The 17,857-nt window shown below is 35.2% G+C and overlaps 1 non-coding gene across 1 annotated transcript; it reads right to left on the reverse strand.

Moving 5' to 3' along the window:
• Positions 1-15,293: 15,293 nt before the first annotated feature.
• On the reverse strand, positions 15,294-15,366 carry Trnas-gga (transfer RNA serine (anticodon GGA)). The gene has a single exon. It is a non-coding gene; the product is annotated as a tRNA-Ser (tRNA).
• Positions 15,367-17,857: the final 2,491 nt, after the last annotated feature.

A 17,857-nucleotide genomic window follows, 5' to 3' on the forward strand; every position in this document is an offset into this window, starting at 1 on the left:
CTTTCAAAACGGCTTGACCGATTCTCATGAATTTTTGAGTGCATATTGGGTAGGTCTGAGAATCGGACAACATCTATTTTTCATGCCCCTAAATGTTAAGAATGTCCACGCCAATTTTTTTTTTAATTTTTTTTACATTTTTTTTAAATTTGATTATGAGTCTGCATTAAAAATACATACAACTTCAAATTTTCACCCATCTACGATCAACAGATACTTTTGTATCGCGATTTTAATATCGGCAATACAACGTTTGCTGGGTCAGCTAGTTTTATATATATAATATTGACACACTTTAACATAAATTATCTTGTCCCAAACTAGGCATAACCTGTACTATGGGTATGATATGACGATATATTTTATAAAATATACTTACTTAAACATACATAAATACATATAAACATCTATGACTTGGAAACAAACACCCATATTCATCATATAAATGTTTGCACCTACCGGGATTCGAACCCGGGACCTCTAATATGTTAAATAATAGAAGTAATCAACCCCAAGTACGTAGAAGAATGTGAACAGAACGCGGAGTGGGTTAGCGGCGCAGTTGCGTCATATCTGCCAACAACTTTCTGCTGTCGCCTACTTACCCACTCGCTGAAACGTAGTCGGCGCAACGTGAATTGGCTTCACGGTTAAATTTTTACCATAGATCATTTATACGTTTAGATAGACTATGACAGCTGTGAAAACATCGAAAAACTTGACTTATTTTGAGCAATGCACGCACACTAACACAAAGTGTCATACAAATCGCGAGTGTAAGACGTAGTTTGTCACGCACACTAAACGTATATTTCTGGCTTGTTTTAATGGGTTGTCTAACAGCATTGGACTCTATCTAGACGTATAAACTTTCGAAGATATTTAATTTAAACGTTAATTATAAGTTATTTTCCACGTTTTTAAGACGTGGCTTCCAAGGGCGCAGTGAGTTACAAGAAGAGGGGGAAGGGGGGAGGGTCGCTGCCCCCTAGAAAATGCTGTAATGCTCACAAACCGTAAATATTACGTAGGTAAATCAATTCAAAAATATTTTATTTCGTAGGTAAATTGCATTACACTTGACTGTAAGTTTTACATACAGCTCTTTCAGACGGCAGCTTTCCTTAGAGAAGAACGAGCAAGAAACCCTAAGGTTGCTCTTTTCAAAACAGAATACTATTACAAGTTCTTATTTTCAATTAAATTAACAAATCATTTCAATTGATGACATCAAAAAGAATTCTAAAGGAATCAATTTTGAGAAAATAAATGCCTTTTATGCCTTTTAATTACATTTAATGCAAAACATGATAATGATGACGATGCAACAATAATGCTCAAACGTCAAATACTAAATGCGTTACACGAGTAAGTCATAAGAAATATAAATTAATAAGCAAAAAAACACAAAAATTATTGAGTACATACATATAGGACACTATAGTAGATGTATCAATCCACATATACCGCAAATAAAAAAAAATTATTATGCGAGGTAGCCTGTTAATAAAGAAAAACAAAGTTGAATTGTGAATTGGAATGGAAGGTGAATTGTATGAATTTTGAATTAAGGACGCGTTTACGAATCCCTCAAAAATAAGATATTTTTCGGTAGAGTTTGTGATGAAATGAAACTAAATCTAACAGAACCAAAAATTGCCACAAATAGATTACTTCTTTATCTCTAATTAGCGGGAAATTTTTGCTTTGAAATTTTGATATTTTATGTCGTAAAAACGATTATCCGTTACCTCTTCACACAAAATTGAAGAAATGGGGCTTCATTCAGGATCAGTTTTCTGCTACTACTTACATAATTTTGTTTCTTAAAAATTACGTAAGGAATGCAGATATAATATTTTCAAAAACACGGGAAATAAATTAATGAATATGTTATAAATAATCTCAGAAAAAAATATAAATGAATCGTCTAAAATTCATATATTTTTCTGATAAGACAGTGTGTGGTGTCAGTGTAGCGGTGCAATTCGATACCTCTGTGTTTTGAGAACACATCCTTAATGGTTAAATCTAGATTCGCATATACCTTAGATATTCTTAGTTTCTCTACGCTTCCCCCCCAAACAAAATCCTAGCTATGCCCTTGGTGTCTTAGTTTTCATAAACTACAGTATATTTTCTTGTTTTGTGGTAATGAGAACAACATAAAATTTAGTCAGTCTTCTTCTATTGAATGTGTATTTTACTAAGCCGTTGACCTGGTTAGGAACAAAAGCCTATAAAGATGTTGTATAGCTGTCAGTTATTGAAAACTAAATAATCAAGCGAATCGAAAGCCTTGTGAAAATGTGAAAATCACATTCAAAATACATTACCAGCGGGAGGCTCCGTTGCACAGGAATGCTGGCTAGACTATGGGTACCACAACGGCGCTTATTTCTGCCGCCTATACTTAACATCTCATGTCTCAAGGAGACGAGCGCAATTGTAGTGCCACTCAGAATTTTAAAATCTTTCAAGAATCCTGAATGACACTACAACATAATGGTCAGGGCGTTTTAATTACCATCACGTGAATTCCCTGTTCGTCTCGTTCCTTATTGTCATAAAATAGGTTCCGTGACACACATAGACAAAATGTACGATTTAATTGTGAAGATATATAGGTACCTAGTATTGCCATAAATACTAAAACAAAAAAAAATTTCAAGATTCAGCAACCGTTAACAGTAACCGGGATTCGAACCTATGACCTCAAGCTCAACAATCTAATCAGGGCCACTGGGCTATATGAGTTTTGTGTTTATGCGATTCGAAATATAACACAATTTGTTTTGCATAACTTTGCATAGAATGTATGTAATATTAAATCTTAACTTTTCCAAAGTGGAGGTAAATAGTAAATAATTTTGACAGTGAATTCATTACCTAAATACCTAAATTAATAAATTAATTTAGATTTTGCTCAAGTAACCCACCATCCAGTAGACCTTAAAGTGCCATAAAATAACAATTAATATTTGAATAATTAAAGTGAGATGCCAATACCGTGTGAGCCAACTGTACGAAGTCGCCGCGTGTTGCATCACCGGTCGAGCCACTCACTACCACCGCCCCACCGTCGCAGGAATCATGCCGTGCTCCGAAAATACTAAGACTCTTTATTTCAACTTATTATTCGACTTATATTGAATAAATAATAAAAAAAGGACTTAAAAATTCAAAATTTTTTACATTTTTAATAAATTTTAGACAAATTTCTGCCGGCGATTTCGTGTAAATTTTATTCAAAAGAAAAGGAGGACAAATTATCGTACTTGGTGTTAATTGATCACCGTCACCCAGATTCTCTTGCAACATCAGAGGGATCACAGGAGCGTTGCCGGCCTTTAAGGGTACGCGATTTTTTCGAGGGTACCCATGTCGTATCCTCAAGGAAGCTCATTCCACAGCTGTATATAAATACAATTTATGAAGTAATGTATATGTTATTAAAACTAGTTTAGTGACAATATGGTGCAGGTACGAACCCGAGTTTTCGGCTTTACTAAGGCGTAGTCCAGGAGCCACGGAAGCTCTTGTCCATCCAATCTGAAAAACAGGAGACATGTCGGATCCAGCATCCTGCTCCCCAAAATATAGAAGGCTTTGATTAAAAAACGTCGTCTGCGCATTTAGGTGAGCCGTTGACTGAGTGAGTTTCTTGCGCTGCTTCTTCTGTCTCAGAGCGCCATTTGTTTCCGAAGCGGTAGTAGTATTTAGTAGTTAGTAGAAATGACATCAAAAAGAAATTCTAAAGGAATCAATTTTGAGAAAATAAATGCCTTTAAGACTCTCACCATAGAGCCTCTAGGTTCAAAACCTCGCCAGCAACGTATTAATGTATTTTCGGTTTTTGAATTGATATTTTTTTTATGAAAATATGGGACGAGACGAGCAGTACGTTCAGCTGATGGTAATTGATACACCTTCCATTTACAATGCGCTCAGGATTGTTGAAATACCCAAAAATTCTAAGCGGCACTACAATTGCGCTCGTCACCTTGAGACATAAGATGTTAAGTCTCATTTGCCAAGTAATTTCACTAGCTACGGCGTCCTTCAGATCGAAACACAATAGTGCTTACACATAACTGCTTCACGGCCGAAAAAGGCGCCGTTGTATTCATAATGTAGCCGGCATCCTGTGCAAAGGAGCCTCCCACTGGTAAGTAATAATATTTACTTTTATTCGTCGCTTTACAAGGTCGGCAACGATCTTGTGATTCCTCTGTGTTACGAGACGGTATGGACTGCAGTGATCACATACATACACAGACTTAACATCTTATGTCTCAAGGTGACGAGTGCAATTTTAGAGCCGCTCAGAACTTTTGGGTATTTCAAGAATCGTAACGGGCGCATTGTAACGGGCCGGGCGTATCAATTACCATCAGCTGAACGTTCTGCTCGTAACGTCCCTTCATCATCGTCATCATCAGCCGGAAGACGTCCACTGCTGGGCAAAAGCCTCCCCCAAAGATTTCCACGACAATGGGTCCTGCGCTGCCCTCATCCAATGTATTCCGGCGATCTTGACCAGATCATCGGTCCATCTTGTGGGGGTCCTGCCAACACTACGTTTACCGGTACGTGGTCGCCATTCGAGGATTTCATTGTCCCAAAGGTTATCGGTCCGTCGAGCTATGTGCCCTGCCCACTGCCACTTCAGTTTCGCAATCATTTGGGCTTTGTCGGTGATTTTAGTTCTCCTAAGTCCACGTCCTTTATTGTCATAAAAAAATACCAACAAATGACACGTATACTCGTTTTTCCTCCTATTCCATAAAAATCGCTATTTTGGTATACCTACAGGGTCACCAGTTGATCAACAACTGACAATACGGCTTTCGCCACGGTCGGTTGGCAAACAATCTTCTGGTATACCCATAGATGAACAGCAGCTATCGAAGGCATGGAAGAACCTGAAGTTAGACTTAAAGGCCTGGCAGTTAGGCCGGATATAGCGAAGGCCTTCGATCATGTATTTGAGCTTCTAACTGGTTTACCCCATATCGTTAAGGTTAACAGATTTCTAAAAAGTATCTTAAAGTTGTTATAAACAAAGGGCCACAATAATTCATATTAAACTATAGATATATTTTATTTATTTTAATTTATTTATTTGGAAAACCAACAGCTTTAAAAACTTAAACGATACTTAAGATAATTACAGAGAGCCAATTATAGGTTTCCACAATTAGTGCTACAGTAGAAAAATTTAACTGACAACGTGAGCATATGCAATTCGAAAATTACAATTTACATTATCATTAAGGTTAAAGTTAATGTAACAACTTAAGAAGATGTAGGGTTATTAGTAAAGAATTTGTTGGCTAAGGCAAGTCTTACAGAGTCTACGCTTGAAAAGAAGAGATCTAGTTTATTATCACTACTTGACAGAAAGACATAAGAAAGATAATGCAAGTCTTTTATTCGGCACTTAAAACATGATCCCAGAAAATTTGTTACGAAATTAAAAAGTAATTTTAAAATCCTATTTTGACTAGAAATATTTAATTTATTTCTATGTGAAGGTTATAAGTATTCAAATTATTTGAAATTATCTTATTTTTGCCAATTATTAATTATTAGCCTATCGGATCCCACAGCTGGGCAAAGGCCTCCCTTACTTTACTCCATTTATAGCGGTCCTGTGCCCCCTCTGAACAGATCTTATTATAGATATCCAGATCGTCACGCCAACGTCTTCGAGGAATAAACATAAACTTGCTTTGCCTACTCGGTTAAGTCGAGTTAGTAAGTCTTTTATTGGGTGATGAAACATCTTCTACAATATGATCCCAGAAAATGTACAAAACAAATGTGTTACGAAATTTAAAAGAATTGTTAAAAAGGTTACTATAGCATGAACGATTTTCTTAATGATACCACAGACTGGGAATGAAGCGAACACCCTCAGGCTGTTTAATTATAATTGTTTAGTACGATATCACATTGTAATCCATATTTTAGTAAAAAAAAGCTCGCTGAGTTTCTTGCGCCCGTTCTTCTCAGGTCTGAGGCAGTCTATTTTGAATGGGTGATAGTTTTTGATGTTTAATAAGTGATTTTGAATCCTATTTTGAATAAAAATATTTGAATTTGAATCTGCCTCGATGTCTTTGCCCGTCCTGAGTCAACTAATGCATGACGATCTGTGCCTGCTGGGTGCATCCGACATGCTCAGCCCAGTTCCACTCTATCCTGGGGGTTTTTCGTCCCACATCAGCAATTCTGGAGCGTAGTTACTTTAACACGTATTTTTGCCAATATCCAGATGAAATTAACTAAACAATAAAATTAAAACTAAATAGAATTTAAAGAGCACATAATATAAGGCTTTTAACGCTGTCTTCGTAATAGTTGTCTTCGTAATAGTAAAACCTTAATTCAATTCAGTTTGCACTTTAACGTAAGACATTAAGTTCAAAATAAGCTTAATTTCTATAAAATGAACTTTGACAGCGCAGTTTACATTAACAACCACAAAATCAGGTAAATTCATTTTCGCCTTCGTACACCCACGTCGTACAACAAAAACGGCTAAGACTATTGGCATCGTGAGTTAGAAACATAAACAGAGAAACAGATGCAAATATTAATATTTTTTGTGAAAGTGTAGGACAAAACATCTTTCAGGTACTTGGTTTGAGTAATCTTGATAGTTTTAGCTATTCTGAAACAACAGATCTACTACTGAATAATTCATTAAATTTAAATTTTTTTCAAAGCAATTAAAGCAACTGAGGTTTGTACTATTGCTAAATTTGTCTAAAACTACAGAGTTACATTATCAAAAAAAAGTGTACGTGTACTTAAGTATACACGCAAGACGTTATACTTCTTTGGCCTCACGAAGTAATAATCATTAAAATGATTTATTCCTCGTGCTATTAATACTAATAAACAAAAAAAAATCCTACATTATTATAAAGAAACATTTTGTAAAAACCTTGCAAAGATGGCTTTGACAATTAATTATTAGATAATGAATATGGCTGTATGGCCTTGAACCCTTTGCCTGTCCTAAAAATGGACGAAGAATCCAAAAAAAATAATAACGATTAACGCAAACGTCAAAAAATTTTGGGAACCAACTTCAACCTATTACTTTTGTGTAACAGTGATGCGATACTTCTTTGGCGTTAAGAAGCAAATCAAAATCAAAAAAGCAAAAATCATTAAAATGATTTATTCCTCGTGCTATTCTTAGTTTTTAGAAAGAACAATTTTATAAAAATCTTGCAATGATGGCTTTGACAATTAATTATTAAATAATGAATACGGCTGTATGGGCTTAAGCCATTTGCCTGTCCCAATAATGGACAATTTTAGGAACCAACTTCAACCTGTTACTTTTCTGTTACAGTGATGCGCGCGCATCTTAAAATTTCACTCTCATCATTTTTTCATAAAGAAGTATAACTTCAAAAATAGTTCACAATCGTTAGAAAAGAAATTTAGTTTTATACACAATACTTATAATTTTACAAATAAAAATAAAAGTAATTATTACAAATAATTGTTAGGCATAAGTTAACTAAATTAATTTGACTGGGTTTATCAATTCTAGGTCTAGTCAGGTCAGTCAATTCTTAAAAAGATTTTTTTTAAATTCTGTTTTAAATTTGTGTTATTCAACGAGTCGGTCAAGCTAAATGGGTGAAATTTATTACCGAAGTTATTTACTGGTAAAGTCAAATGTAGCGTAATATGAATACAATTTCATGAGTATTACTTCCCTTTTTTATGGAAGAGGAGGTGAAAAAAGCATACGGGTCATCTGATGGTATGTGGTTATAGCAGCCCATACTCTCTTCCAGTAAAAAAATTTAAATGAAATGTAGATTTGGTACATGAATTAGACAAACCCCGCGGTTGTACAACGACTAACCCTATGCTCACCCGTTTAATGAATATTAAAATTAAAAGAAACATATTTTTATCCCATTTTCGGGATAGAATTGAATATCAAAATTTGTAATTAAAAAGAATTTTTTTCTAATACTTTTCCTTCAGATTTTGATTATGCTATTTTAAATAACGAAGAATATAAAGATATTATTTACTTTTAAGATATTATTTGCATTTAGTAATTTACCAAGACTGACAATAATTTGTCGTCTATTTAAAAGCGTTGCTCTGTGTATATATCTACTCAACTCAAGCGTAGCAGGGTAGTATGAATCGGGCACAAGTTGCGCAATGCACTCTCACTTTCGCGACTGAGGCCGAGTCTAGCCATCCGCGTTGACTCTTAACGAGTTATGCGAGCCTGGTATTGTAGAACTTTATCTACAGGTATCTATCGCTGACGCGGACGCATTATTACAATATGTCCATATGACATTTTGTATACATATTATACATTTATTTATACTTATTTATACAACTGTTGTGTAATAAGGGGCATTAAAACACGAATATGGATTTATCTCACGAGGCGAAGCCGAGTGCGTGCGTACGAGACTTAGCTTACTGCTAACATTAAAACAGCCAGTCCTAGTAGTAACCTAATATCATCCATTACTGATTATATACAAATAAACTAAGTATTAATGAAACAATTATTTATTTTAGTTGTAATTTACATTTTGTATAGTGCAATACTTAAAATTCACTTGAATATTATGTTCTTTTGGAAATTAATCGCTCATTTTTTGTAAACAAAACAATAAAAATATCGAAGAAAAATGGCGGGGATTCGAATAACCTACTTTTTTTTTACGGCGCGCGACATTCTGGTGGTGTGGAACGCGCGTAGATCGAAATGTTCTGTGAATGAATGTGAATGTTTATGAATTTCATACAGATGCCACGCATCGAGCAATAAGAATGTGGGTGTCTGTTAAAACTCTTTGAGCATGAAGGGAATGAAAAAAAAATAGGAGTGTTGTTATGAAATTCAGTACAACATTACAACACTCTTTTGGGTGATGTAATGGTTATTAGAACATTGGGTGTTTTAATGTTGGCAATAAGCTAACTGTTTCAGAATCTTTAATAGAGGATTTAAAGCATGGGTGTAGATAAAGTATTATATAGTTCCGATTGATAAATCGGTTGTTCTCGCAAATCTTTACAATTGCTGACTCACTAAACATCATTTTGCCATTTAAATTAAGTATCCCGGTCCCTCTCATTGCATGAATTCTCATATTAGGTAATGAAATGTCATTGACTGAATTATTTGTATGAGTTATTACCAATTATCATATATTAAAACCTTCTCCGAAATTCGCTGCATTTAATGTTGTAAATATTTTTTCGATCAGATCAGTAATTTTTTAGATTTATTTTTTTGTAACTTGCTTGGTTATGCTTAACATTTGAGTTTTCTTTGTAGAATCACTTTGTAGAGATTAATAAATTGCTAAAGCTGTAAGTGTTTATATCAAAGAGTGACAAATACTTTGAGACCTCATCTTCTCTTTTATAATTTTTTTTTGTGGAAGAAGAGAAGAAACTTACGTGAAGGTTAGCTTTTTTTATAAAAATAAGGGACGACGCGTGCAGGACGTTCAGCTGATGGTAATAGATACGCCCTGTCCATGCAGTGCCTCTCAAGATTATTGAAAAACCCAAAAATTCTGCGCTCGTCACCTTAAGACATAAGATAGTAAGTCTCATTTGCCCAGTAATTTCACTAGCTACGGCGCCCTTCTGCGAAACACAATAATGTTTACACATTACTGCTTCAGAGCAGAAACAGGCACCGTGGTGTTACGCATAATCTAGCCGGCATCCTGTGCAAAGGAGCCTTCCACTGGTGATGTGAGTAGGTAAGTTAGCTCATGTAAAGTGATCACCGTTGCCTACAGTTTACTTACCAGTCCTCTCAGCATCAAGAATGTCACAAGAAATGTTTGATTATTTCGAAAATAACTCGAGTTATTACTAGAAAAGGTTAATAAACCTACAGGCACTGTAAATAAATAAAAGTATTACGAGAACTATTTTTTTTTTTAAAGTAAACCCTAACGTTTTATTGCCTGTAAAAGCAGAGCGCGTGACGTCACTGTTAACTAATTTCGCATAGCCTGTACTATGGGTACAACACAACGATATATTTAATACAATATACTTACTTAAACATACATAAATACAAATAAACATCCATGACTCGGAAACAAACATTCATATTCATCATATAAATTATTACACCTACCGGGATTCGAACCGCGGACTTCTAGCTCAGTAGGCAGGGTCACTAACCACTGAAACTGACGAAAAAACAAAAAAACTGACAAACTGACTCTCCAGTCTAATATAGACGTATATATTTTATACATAGCGGTAGTAGTGTCTAGTATATTAGAAATGACATCAAAAAAGACGTGTGGCACTCGGGACTGCCGCGGTAAAGCTATTGCATAACATTTTTTATCAACTTATGCAATTATAATTATTTATTTATTTTATTTATGCAGTATTTTTTTTTAATAAAATTAATTTAAAAAAGGCAAACGGGAAGTGAGTAAAATTTTTGTAAAATTAAGATTTGATTACAGAAAGACAACGGGACAGGTGAAACTAAAAAAAAATGCTTGTCATAATAATAAAATAAAAAAAACGTCATAAAAAAAAATAAAGAAATTAAATAAAAATCAAGACGTACCCCAGCCTCGAACCTGGGACCTTCTCCACAAAAAGCATACGTGTTAACCGCTGTTCCACGGCAACTGAAATGACCGTGGCGAAATACCTATACACATCTAGTAAGTGTTAGGTTATTTTCGTTACGGAATTTCTGGATTCGGTCTCCACGCTCAAAGCCCGCGATAGAAGCTATGCAATAGCTTAAAAAATTTCTAAAGGAATCAATATGCTTTTTTTTTATGCCTTTATCTCTGTATCTTTTACCGCATACATCACGGGGAGTGCTTAGGCTGAGATCTATAGAGCTTACTCAGACTTTATTTACGAGAAACTTAGCTGTGTTCAAGCTTAAAGCTGGGGACCCAGCTATCGCCCTTGAGGAATCGAGCGGAGCTAAGTTACCTCTCTCGCACAATATCGCCATAGTTTTAATTCAGATATTAATACCATATTTGTGCTGTAGAAGAGGGCTATTCGCGCTATTTATAACCTACTTAGGTCACAAATAAAATTTGAAAAACAAAACTTTATGAACGATGCGGCACTTGAACCCACGACCTCCGGCGTTCCGTGCCGGTGCTCTAAACAACTGAGCCAACCGTTCGAGTACCGCCTCGTTACAAAATTCTGTTTGCTTTGTTCAACTCTCAGGTTGTGGCTTCATCCACAGGATCCACTTTACAGTTGATAACCTGCTCAACTTCAATATTTGCATATTAGGAAATTGACTTGAGATGTCGCTCTTGTAAATCTAAACAATATGTTATGTTTAAAGTGATAACCCTCACTTCTAGGATTAACTCGACCCTACTTAGGTCCTAAAGAATCATTGAAAGCAAAATTAAAAGAAAGAAACATCTTTACTGTTGCTTCTCAATATTGTCCTGATAATAATAATTAGTTAGTCTTTTGTGGGGTAAGTTGTATACTTTAACAAGATCCCAGAAAATGTTCTACATAAATGTATTAGGAAATCAAAACAATTGTTAAAAACGTTATTATGGTAAAAGACTTTCTTAATGATACGACGGATTGGAAATGGAGCGACCGCCCTCAGGCTAATAATAATAAGTTTTATTGAAGGATTGGCGAACAGACTTAGTTCTGCAACATACGCGGTTAAAAAGATTAGACAATTAACTGACATAGATACGGCGCGACTAGTATACTTTAGTTATTTCCATAGTATTATGTCCTATGGTATATTGCTAGGGGGCAATGCTGCCGATATTAATACAATATTTGTGCTGCAGAAGAGGGCTATTCACGCTATTTATAACCTAGGTCCTAAAGAATCATTGAGAGCAAAATTCAAAGAAATTAACATCTTGACTGTTGCCTCTCAATATATTCTGGATAATGTAATGCATGTTCATAAGCATATAAGTGAATTTGCCAGAAACTGTCATAACCATAATGTTAACACCAGGAACAGACATAAACTTATGATGCCTACTACTCGGCTAAGTCGAGTTAGTAAGTCTTTTGTGGAGCGATGTATATGCTTTTACAACAAGATCCCAGAAAATGTTAAAAACAAAAGTATTACGTTATTCAAAAGAATTGTTAAAAACGTTTGTGTGGTAAAGGTTACTATAACATAAATGACTTTCTTAATGATACCATTGGGATAGAGATTGGGAGTGGAGTGACCGCCCTCAGGCTATTAAATAATAAGTTTTATTGTACAATATTACTTTGTCAACATAATATTTATTCGAAGAAAAAAAAAAGCCGCTGAGTTTGTTGCGCCCATTCTTCTCAAGTGTGAGTCATTCATTTTGGAATGGAGTTTTTTTTGTCTTTCAATAAGTGATGTCACATCCTATTTTGAATAAAATATTTGAATTTGTACTATAGCGCTTGCTTTGTGAGCATTGCTTTAACATGGTTAGGCTCACTGAATGGCATTGCTTGCGGCGGCGTCGTGTGCCGAACGATGGCTGGTCCATGCGTCAACTCGTGAACGGGTACTGCTTGTGGTGTCAGGTCGACCTGTTATAGTTAAAATATCATAGTATTTGTTAGATGCAATTACTAATTATGACAGTAATCACGACCATCATGTTCACGAAGCATCCTTACACAAACAATGAATTCAAGCTATAAAGGTTAATGCATTCAATAAACCTCTACTTTTTATGAAATAATTTAAATTATTTAAACACAACTCATATATTGGATGCAGCACCTTATAAACTAATTTGTTATGTATATTATAGACATTGTAAAAAACTCTACTTGATTGAAAAGAGTGGCCGTTGAGTTTCTTGTATGTTCTTCACACGAGCTCATCTTTTAACGAACATAATATTATGGTAAATTTTGTAATTTAAAAGAAATGTTTGTAGTTACGACTCAAAAGCGCTCAGTTTCAGCCTAACTGAATAAAGTTTATTTGACGTTGACTATATTACATTATATAAGACAAATTTTAAGAATGCATACAAAACATTCAAACAATTAAAATGGAAATGGACAGGTCATATGATAAGAGAAAAGACAGAGAAATTGGCAAGACTAATAACTGAATGGCAACCACTAGATAGCAAAAGAAACAGAGGTAGACAGCCTAAGAGATGGAAGACGACATCAAGAAAATAGTGGGGCAACTATGGACTCGTACAGCAAAAGATAGGACAGAATGGAAATCTTTGGAGGAGGCCTTTGTCGGAAGAGAAGCTGTACCACAGTAAAGACCGTTTGCCGATAGTATTTAGAGGCACCTTTTTTACTTTATTTTAGTACCTAGTATGTAAAATTATTACAGCAATAAAGGCATTTTTTTTTTATTTATTTTATTATAACCATATTTTTTTATATTATTACCATATTTTTATAAAAAAAAAAGTTGTTTCTTGCGCCCGTTCTTCTAAAGTGTAAGGCTTACCTTTTGGAATGGGTGACAGTTTTTGACTTTAATTAAGTGATTTTTTATCCTATTTTGAATAAAAATGAATACATGAATTTGAATTCAAATAGCATATTATGCACTTTAGTGTATGTTACTACAATATATTTTTTAATTAAATTAAGTTTTTTAGACGAGCATAAAAATTGTTTTTATTTAATTTGTAAATAATTTAGTTTTAAAACGTCTCGTTTTGTATTTCTTTCTTCTTATTGTATGTACATATTACTTTAATTATTATTGCTAAACTTTTTTCATTCAACTGTTGGTTGCTCGGAGTTTCGAAAGAAATGAGGAGAGGAGAACCAAAGTTATCGACATAGTCCAAATGATTGCGAAACTGAAGTGGCAGTGGGCACATAGTTCGACGGACACATGGCCGTTGGGGCAGTAAAGTCCTCGAATGGCGACCACGTACCGGAAGACGCAGTGTTGGTAGGCCCCCTACAAGATAGACTGACGATCTGGTCAAGATCGCCGGAATATGTTGAGTGAAGGCAGCGCAGGACTGATCGTCGTGGAAATCTTTAGGGGAGGCCTTTGTCCAGTAGTGGACGTCTTCCGGCTGGTGATGATGATGAATGGATTAGATACTAGTAACCCTTTAAAATCAATCTGCGGATAACGGTGTGAGTTTTCACGAGAAATTAATTTAATACTATAATTTAAAATTGTAAAATGTATTGTGTGAACTGTTTCATATCTTGACGAAAATATTTAAATCCTGATTCCTGCCGCCGCATTCCACCTTCGCACGACTCGCCACAAGTTAAGATATCATCCCCACCATCTGGATGTGTGGCGGTCCTCCACAGTGCGGTTTTCAAGGAGCTTTCTTCCGCGTACTGCAACGCTGTGGAATGAGCTTCCTTGTGCGGTGTTTCCGGGACGATACGACATGGGTACCTTCAAAAAAAACGCGTACACCTTCCTTAAAGGCCGGCAACGCTCTTGTGATTCCTCTGGTGTTGCAAGAGAATGTGGGCGGCGGTGATCACTTAACACCAGGTGACCCGTACGCTCGTTTGTCCTCCTATTCCATAAAAAAAATAGAATTGGAAAATATCATAAGCAATTGTGTCTATGCTATTTTTATGACTTGAAAACGAGACATGATAGGGTCTATGTATATACTTTAAGTCAGCTAGTGTTTTCGAAGAAGATTCATTAGCCTATTTGCAGCCAAGGTTGGCCAACACAGGTCAAACTACTAACATATATTACCATATCATCATTGTGTGGTAATATTGTCTTAGATACAATGGTCTACTAATTAGTAATATAAGTTTAGTGTTCATTGAATGCATTATATAATACTAAACAATTTTTAATGTTTTTAAAGCGAAACTTGTAGAACGTAGATTTTGACGTTCATTAAGTGATTATAAATCCTATTTTGAATAAAAATATTTGAATTTGAATTTGAATTTGTGGGATTAATACACAAATAAAATTTGAAAACAAAATTTTATGAACGATGCGGGACACGAACCTACGACTTCTCGCGTTCCTTGCGAGTGCTCTCTAAACTGAGTCAACCTTTGTAGGACGTATCGTCATAAAATCTTGTATGCTTTGTTCAACTCTCAGATTGTGGCTTCATCTGCACTCTACAGGATCTACTTTACAGTTGATAACCTGCTCAACCCGAATATTTGCATAATATTAGGAAATTGACTTGAGATGTAGCTCTTGCAAATCTAAACAATTTGTTATGTTTTTAAAGCGATAACCCTCACTTCTAGGATTAATACACATATAAAATTTGAAAACAATTTTATGAACGATGCGGGACTCGAACCCGCGACCTCTCGCGTTCCATGCGAGTGCTCTTCCAACTGAGCTAACCGTTCGAGTGACGTATCGTAATAAAATCTTGTATGCTTCGTTCATACAAGACGACCTGTATAGCCGAGTGGTACCTACTAAGCTAGAGGTCCCGGGTTCGAATCCCGGTAGGTGCAAGCATTTATATGATGAATATGGATGTTTTTTTCCGAGTCATGGATGTTTAAATGTATTTATGTATGTTTATATGAATTTATGTATGTTTAAGTAAGTATATTGTATTAAATATATCATTTTCTTGTAACCCATAACACAGGCTATATATGCTTAACTTGGGGCAAGATAATTTGTGTAAAAAGTGTGTCAATATTACTATCAATATTATACAGTAACCGTATAAAACAAATGCTACCATCAATAGACCCTATGCTTATCCCCTGTCAATGAAATACAATGGCAGGGGTCTGACGGTCAATAAATATCGCGATCCAATATCACGATACCTGTCTTAATATATATTTAATCAACTGGTCTTTTAATAGATATTGACTTCAAGATTGTCAGTATTCAGAAGATCATTCTTCCGAGCAGCCTAGCAAAACTCTCAAAGAAAAAAGCGATTCACGCGATTGTATGAAACGTGCAGTCATTGATAGATGAAAACGAACGAATAGAGAAAAATGGAGATAGCCGGTATCCACTACGATTTACGGCCGTTCCCAATATTCAGTCTATCTCCTACTTGAGATAAAAATCGTAACTATCGTTGACTTAACGACGGTAACTCACCTTAGCTGTCTGTCAATGGGACGACGTATAGCTTACCAGCGATAGAAGTTTGTATGGAAATTGCAATTCACGCGTCCCAATATAAGGCGATAAGAATGACTTATCGGGAATAGTGGGACAGCTTCAGATTATTGACAGCTAATTACTGACAGTAGAAGGTAGTTATTTATCTCTATCTGTAGATAGTATATTGTGAACGGCCGTTAAGCAACTGTTCGCTTTCAAACTTAGCCGGATTATACTTTGTCACCAATCGCCATAATGTAATTACTACTATTTCAAACTTACGTCAAATCGTTTCATTCTAAACTAAATTCCTATTACGTAGTATTTACATCCTCTTTGGTCAGATCAAAATGGTTCTGAACAGTTTATTGTATAAGATAAAAATATAAAACAAAAACTCAAATGGATAAACTATCAAAATCTTGAAGATAACTTAATAATGTAAATAGAGTTATCAAAGACGCACACAAAGGTGTGTGACCTAAAATCGTAACTAAAAGATGGTAACAATCTTTTCTATTTGCCAGGGCCGTATTCTAAGTTTCACGATTAAATGTTTAGTATTTTAGCTCTTAGTCTGTCAACGCAACATGGAACGAAGTATGTTAAACATAAAGCTAGGGCATCTGTGGACAACCTCTAAAATAAGGAAAAGGACAAAAGTGAGCGATGTATTGGATGTACGAGAAAATAAGAAAACTCAAATGGAATTGGACTGGACATATAATAAGTTCGGACGAAGGAAAATGGACAAAGGATGTATTAGAGTGGTACCCTATAATTGGGAAACGACAAAGAGGATGTCAAATGAAAAGATGGGAGGACGATTTACCAACAGGATGGAGAAGGTTAGCGCGAGATAGAGATAAGTGGAAGACACTGGGGGAGGCCTCTGTCGAAACAACCTGACCAATAAAGTGGTTGCTGTAAATTAACATAATTTTATTTAATTTAACTTTTTAATAGCTTTAAGATAACATGTTTATTAAATAGTATATAAGTTTAAATGCATGGTCAGTGAATAAAGGCTTTTATTATTATTATTATATTTTAGTTTAGCTTTGTTTCAGGGAGATAGATAGAATGGTGGGCAAGAAACAATTCTCATAATAAAATTACATGATATTATTATATTTTTCTGCTAATCCAGGTATAACATCATAATTTACCATTGGGAGGATTCTTGGCGCAGGATGCCGGCTAGAATATGGGTACCACAACGACGCCTATTTCCGCCGTGAAGGAGAAATGTGCAAGCATTATTGTGTTCTAGTCTGAAGGGCTCCGTAGTTGGTGAAATTAATGAGCAAATGAGACTTAACATCTTATGTCTGAATGTTGCGAGTGCAATTGTAGTGCCGCTCAGAGTTTTTGGGTTTTTCAAGAATCCTGAGGGGCACTGCATTGTAATGGGCAGGGCGTATCGTAACGTCCTGGTCGTCTCGTCACTTACTGTCATAAAAAAGACATCATAATGTAATGCCGGGTAAAAGTCATTTGACAATAATAGCGAATGAGTAATATGTTTAATCTGCGGCTTATATTAAATGGTCAAATGTTTAGGAGAAGTCATATTTTCCGATTTGTATTCTTTTGTTCGAAATTTAAACCTTTACAAATCTTTAAAAAGTCACTTGAGAAGGATTTATAGAGTAGTTAAATAATATAATTTTAGTCTGTCGCAAAGCAAGAAAATCTATAGAATCTGCTTCTTGACTCTTCGATTTTTGCCAATTTTTTTTTATTTAATCTAGCCATGTA

The sequence above is a fragment of the Leptidea sinapis genome, chromosome 13 (assembly GCF_905404315.1).
Source record: "Leptidea sinapis chromosome 13, ilLepSina1.1, whole genome shotgun sequence".
NCBI classification, from domain to species: domain Eukaryota; kingdom Metazoa; phylum Arthropoda; class Insecta; order Lepidoptera; family Pieridae; genus Leptidea; species Leptidea sinapis.